The sequence below is a fragment of the Salvelinus sp. IW2-2015 genome, linkage group LG22, assembly GCF_002910315.2.
Source record: "Salvelinus sp. IW2-2015 linkage group LG22, ASM291031v2, whole genome shotgun sequence".
NCBI lineage: Eukaryota > Metazoa > Chordata > Actinopteri > Salmoniformes > Salmonidae > Salvelinus > Salvelinus sp. IW2-2015.
Window position 1 is genome coordinate 16,452,950 of NC_036862.1, and position 6,779 is coordinate 16,459,728.

A 6,779-nucleotide genomic window follows, 5' to 3' on the forward strand; every position below is an offset into this window, starting at 1 on the left:
TTCAGTACTACACAAATTGGTTTAATAATGTATTTACTAGCTAACTAAATAATAACACAGACTAAAAATACACCCTTTACATGAGACAAAGGTTCCTAGTGGACTGACAAAATATGGCGGCTTATACACAACGAACGAAGTGGGTTGGGGAGGAGAGAGAGAGAGAAAAAGGGACATTTATCATGGATACATTTTAGAACTATTCTCACATTAATCATATATTTTGCACACGAACCGCCACCCATTTGGAATATGAAATCATTCATGTATTTACGTGTGAGTGCCTTTATTATCTCTGTCGGAACCAGGCCTTCTTAGGAAGGATGTGAGTTGGCCTTTCAGCAGCACGCTTCCAAGGCTCTGATTGTCTGAAATGGTCCGGATCCATCTCTTCGACTGTTCTTCACTCTGGAAGATAGCTTTGGTGATGAGCAAGATTCCCATTGGTGATGAGCGTAGTAGGATAGTCTCACTTAGATTCGCTTTTCTCGATATCTGACTTAGGACAGATAATCAGTTGTACCAGTGATTGTCTGAGGTGAGCTTCTCGCCTCTTCCTCCTCGTGTTGATAGTCAGGATTTATAGTCGGGAAAACTGTCTGTGAAGAAGCTTCTTTGAAGATAGGCTAGCCAGCCGTATCTATGGTTCCCCAGTGAGGTGATGAGAGTAGCGTAATACGATGGTTTGAGCAGAGTAACAGGTTGGTCCTACTTAAATTCGTTTTTGAAGATACTTTACTTAGGACAGGTAATCAGCCGTACCAGTGATTTTCCGGGAGGTGAGTTTATCGTCTCCACCTCGACTTGAGATTCAAAGTTCAAACCATTTTAAACACGCAGCTCCAGCTTCACGCTTTTCTGGTCCCATGTGTTAATTCATAACCCATCATTTATAACTTTTGCACGAAACTGGCGGTTCTGGCAGGCTGGCATGCTCCATGACGTCACTCCGGGGCGGTGTGCAAAGTTATGGAAACAATTCTCTGTTATAACTTTTCAAATCACATCCCTCTCAACAAAAACACGTTCATAATTTTCCATATTACATGCACAACCCATAGTATGTAAACTTCATCCATGTAGTGGGTATACTTTCCAAGTTACAGTATTTCCTTTATAACATTTTTAATGACATCACAAAATAACAAACAAAACAACATTAGTGTTCTATAGATCGCCTCTGACCATTCCCCACATTCTACGTTAGAAATATTGTCCAGTATTCGCTTTTGAACGTGTTAGAGTTTCAGCGGGAACAAGTCTGTTGAGACAAAGCACATTCCTTTGGTGAATTTTGAGAGCACAGGCCTGGATCTCCCTTGATTTACAACAGGACGTGAGTTGTTAATCCCCACCAGTTATTCACTGTGTGTGAATGATGGAAGAGTCTTACCCCGGATGTAGGTCCATTTCAGTGTGTGTGGTCACTTAGGCCTGCACATCAACCAGTACTGGGACCATTGGAGACTTGGGATGCTTGCTCTCAGAGTGCTGCTTCGGGTTCGGGTTTGTATTTACTCTATAAAGGTCAAGTACAAAATGGAGGAAGTTAACAATCTGTGGCTTAGATTGAATTCAAAGTTGACACAAATGATAAACTAAGCAATATGATGCAAAAAACTACTATACATATGAAAGACTGTACCACACAGGCCAGTACAATAGCCTACACATAGAGAGTAACCTAAAAGCACATACAGTACCAACCAATACTACTCACCCAACAGACAAGGCAGGTGTGGACCAGTGCTGCCTTGGCTGCAGTCTTCTGGTCCGTAGCTACTCCGTGCTTCTTAGCAGCGGCCGGTATCAGTCAACAAGTTCAACTGTACCCATAGTACAGAATAATGACTTAAATGGGTGGACAGCTCCAGATACAAATAGCAGGAGTGTGTATAAGCTTTTGTTCCAGCCCAGCTCATACCTGATTACAAAACATAGCCTATCGCGGTGATTCATTATTTTGATTATTTAAGTCAGGTGTTAGAGCTGGGCTGGGACAAAACCCTTCACACACTCCTGCTCTTCAGGACTTCCTGCAATGACTGAAACCAAATCAGGAGCACAGTGTTCCAGGTTGAAACAGCTTACCTAGTTGAGAGGTAATAAGACTCAGGCACACCCATTGGTTATGGAATAAAAAAGGTGCAAATAAGGTTTGCAATTTGGTATCAATAACATGACAGTAATTCTACCTAAAAAAAAAGAACATGTGAATACCAATTCATTTAAAACCCACCATAGCAGGTAGGACTAAATAACGTTACATAACCTTGCCTACTAGCTATACTAATGATATGCTTTCCAGAGGGTAACAGCAAACAGATCAATTCCTTCCTGTAGTAAAGTAAGCATACTGTTGACTCAAGAGAGGATGATAATAAATCCATCTCTGAAACCTCTCAAAAAGACAGACCAAAATCAGTGGTGTAAAGTACTTAAGTAAAAATACTTGAAAAGGGTATCTGTACTTTCCTTTACTATTTAACATTTTGACTACTTTTACTTCACTACATTCCTAAATAAAATAATGTACTTTTTACTCCATATATTTTCCCTGACACCCAAAAGGACTTGTTACATTTTTAATGCTCTTCAAAAGAACATACCTGGTCATCCCTACTTCCTCTGAAGTAGATCTGAAGTAAATTATGTTTGAGTGTTGAAGTTTGCCCCTGGCTATCCGTTAATGTATTTTTTAAAATTAATATAAGACTTTTAAACTATTTATACTTTTATAAGTATATTTAAGTAATTACATTTACTTTTGATACTTAAGTATATTTAAAACAAAATACCTTTACTGGGTGACTTTCACTTTTACTTGAGTCATTTTCTATTAAGGTATATTTACTTTTACTCAAGTATGACATTTTGGTACTTTTTCCACCACTAACCAAAATAATACAGCAAGCTAGGGCAGCTACAAGTCAAGTAGTAATGAAGTAGGTTACCCACCCCTCACCCACAGACCCCAAAACATACTCTCAAGAACGCCTAGTGTCACCATCTAAGTTATATTGATAAAAGCAAAGATTATGGATATACTGACAAAATACACGTCTCTCCACCCTAACAATGGGAGTGATTTTCCACGAAACGCCACAGCGGGCTGTCTCAGCTCCCGCTTATCCTTTCTTTGGTGGATTGGTGGATACATGTCATTAGTGTAATGTTTTTTAAATTTTTTGATGAGGGTTGTTGACGTCAACCGCCAGTATTCAACRGAGAGAAATGCTATACTACTAGCCTCACGACATGAAAATGCATAGTCATCTCGAGACAACTCTGATATAAAGTATTTTGTCTCACAAAGTACACTATTACTACACTTGTAATATCTTAAGCATTACAAAACTTCTATCAGATCAAATAAACCTCACATAGCAAATAAGCCATTCATTTTTTTGTTGAGGAAATTTGACACTCTGTCATTGACCTCCATACAAAAACTTCTTGCTGGGTGGGCAAAACAAAAAATCAAAAACAACTCTCTCTTCCTCTTTCTCTCTGATAATAGTCACCTTGTCTGAGAGAGATTTACAGTTATCAAAACGTCACATCAGTGTAAGCCTACACGAAACACAGCCCTTATTTGAAGTGTTTCTAAAATCGATTGGAACCATTTCCGTGTTTGATCGCTAGCTTTTATGAGTATTATGACATACTGTGGTTCTCTATTCAAATCCTGATTATGGTACTTACACTGTAGATACAACATTATTACATTATTTACAGTGGTTGATGGAATTTTATAGTATGGTAGCAGCTGCTACAGTACAATATATTTTTTAATTTGATGACATATAAAAATATTCAAAGTGTCTGGGTCTTAAATAGGACTAGAGTGCCATCTGCATACACCATCGACATTGGCTGTGTTCGAGAGCATCAATACCATGATGTAGCACGGGTAAATTGTGACTGACCGACTGATCTACAAATAATATTGAGCAGTTATTTAGGATGCAAGCCAGGTGATTTGTAGATCAGGCAATCTCGACTTGACTTGAAAGTCGGCTGTAATAGAGCTCGCCAGCTTGTAGTCCTAAAACCCGGAAATTAGCTACCTCTGGATCATTCAGCCATCCCTACAGGAAAAATGAATGGGAAAATAATATGGTTTTGGAATAAATGTCAGAAAATAAGGTTGGAGGTAAACACAGACTTAGAAGATCTTATACATTTTGTCCTATGAGATAATCTTCATCAGCTAATATCACTTTCTGTGAATTTTGAAGAAATTATGTAATAATAAAAATCCCAAAGGCTTCACAATTCATGTTAACTGAATGCTATTATCTCACAGAACAAAACGTATAAGATCTCAAGACAAAGGAGATGATTGTGGACTACAGGAAAAAGAGAATCGAGCACGCCCCCATTCTCATCGACAGGGCTGCAGTGGAGCAGGTTGAGCGCTTCAAGTTCCTTGGTGTCCACATTACCAACAAACTAACATGGTCCAAGCACACCAAGACAGTCATGAAGAGGGCACAACTGTCACACCCTGATCTGTTTCACCTGTTCTTGTTATTGTCTCCACCCCCTCCAGGTGTCGCTTGTTTTCCCCAGTGTACTTATCCCTGTGTTTGCTGTCTCTCTGTGCCAGTTTGTCTTGTATGTCAAAGTCAACCAGTGTGTTTTTCCCGTACTCCTGCCTTTTATATTCTCTTTTTGCTAGTCCTCCCGGTTTTGACCCGTGCCTGTTTCTGGACTCCGTACCCGCCTGCCTGACCATTCTGCCTGCCTTGACCTCGAGCCTGCCTGCCACTGGATTCTGAACTGGTTTTGACCTTTTGCCTCTCCACGACCATTCTCTTGCCTACCCCTTTTTGGATCTATAAACATCTAAGACTCCAACCATCTGCCTCCTGCGTCTCACCTTGTGCCCTGATAACAACAAAACGTATTCCCACTCAGGAGACTGAAAAGATTTGGCATGGGTCCTCAGATCCTCAGCAGCACCATCGAGAGCATCCTGACTGGTTGCATCACTGCCTGTTATGGCAACTGCTCAGACTCCGATCGCAAGGCACTACAGAGTGTAGTGCGAACGGCCCAGTACATCACTGGGGCCAAGCTTCCTGCCATCCAGGATCTCTATACCAGGCAGTGTCAGAGGAAGGCCCTAAAAATTGTCAAAGACTCCAGCCACCCTAGTCATAGACTGTTCTCTCTGCTACCGCACGGCAAGCGGTACCGGAGTGCCAAGTCTAGGTCCAAGAGGCTTCTAAATGGCTTTTACCCCCAAGCCATAAGACTCCTGAACACCTAATCAAATGGCTACCTGAACTATTTGCATCCCCCYGTTTGCACCGCTGCTACTCTCTGTTGTTATCATCTACGCATATTCACCTACATGCACATATTACCACAACTAACCGGTGCCCCCCGCACATTGACTCTATACCGGTACCCCCCTGTATATAGTCTCGCTATTGTTGCTCTCTAATTACTTGTTACTTTTATTTCTTATTGTTATTTGTATTATCTAAAACTGCATTGTTGGTCAGGGGCTCATAAGTAAGCATTTTCACTGTAAGGTCTACACCTGTTGTATTCGGCGCATGTGACTAATATGATTTGATTTGATCATTTTCGTGTTTATTCCAAAACCCAATTTTTTTCATCATTCATTTTTCCCATGGGGATGGCTGAACCAAAGATGGTTTAGTATAAAGATATGTAGAAACTGCTCTCCAATATAAATCCCTATTCGCGATGTCATGGCGATGTTGGCTTGCTAAACTCATGCGCAGAAACACGTCATCGGGTGTAAAGGTCTATCGCGCCAGACTGCGCATGTGCAGGCCTTCAAATCAAAGGCACTCCTCAATATGAAGTTGTTTTTGCCGAAAATTAAAACTTGTTCGTTTGTCACTTGCACGAGGTGGGAGTAATAACATGTTCAGCTACTTAAGGCATTGGCTCGAAACTATGTTGTGCCTTTACATTTCAAGAAAATTAACTAAGGAAGGATTTTCCACTTTTTCACTCATTCCCTAAACCCCGATCTGCAGAGTTTTCATCGCTAGAGTTCCCGAATGTGGCTGAACAAACCAGAGTTAAGTCATTTCCTGGTTTAGGACTACAACAACGATTTTTTTTATAACTAACCCAAGATAGACCACGGCCTGACGTTTCAAATCGAAACAAATGAGTCATAGTGGGCAAAACAAGCAAAGAGGGAGCGAGATTACTCACTGCCTGACAATTTCCTTACAGCCCACGTTGCTAAACCACGCCCCTAATAGGATATAAGCGCTCGGTCAGGTAGTGACAAATGAACAATTAAAATCAATAAATCGCGTGTCCAAAATTGCTTGTCATTTGAAATAATGTGTTGACACAACAGCGGCAAATCTAATTATACTGGGGTTAAGAATCTGGCTCCATGACGTTTCATTCCGGAGGAGGGTACCATTTTGTCTCTACTGTTTCCAACCGTATTTCAAAGATTGTTATGAATAAACCAAGATAGACCACAGCCTGTCGTTTGAAACGGGAACAAATTAGTCACATTGTGAAGAACAAGCAAGGAGGTGGGCACGATCTAGAGATCCTATTCGCGGATTCTAGTATAATTTGCATATTTCTGTGAACGAACGCCTACTCAGTGATGTGCGAGTGTGCAATAACTCAATTCGCCTTTGTACTCCTTCTAAACAACGCAAGCGGATGCTTCACATTTATACATCCGGTGAAATATCAGCCTCCTTGTTCTATTTGTGATAGAACTCGCCAGTTTGTAGTCACGGATAGAACAAGGAGACAGA

At 40.7% G+C, this 6,779-nt stretch overlaps 1 long non-coding RNA gene across 1 annotated transcript; it reads right to left on the reverse strand.

The window, feature by feature from the left end:
* Positions 1-2,233, reverse strand: LOC139022810 (uncharacterized). Its single transcript, XR_011473860.1, has 3 exons — positions 1,721-2,233; positions 1,394-1,519; positions 1-1,261 (listed from the first exon to the last, which is right to left on the reverse strand). It is a non-coding gene; the product is annotated as an uncharacterized lncRNA (long non-coding RNA).
* Positions 2,234-6,779: the final 4,546 nt, after the last annotated feature.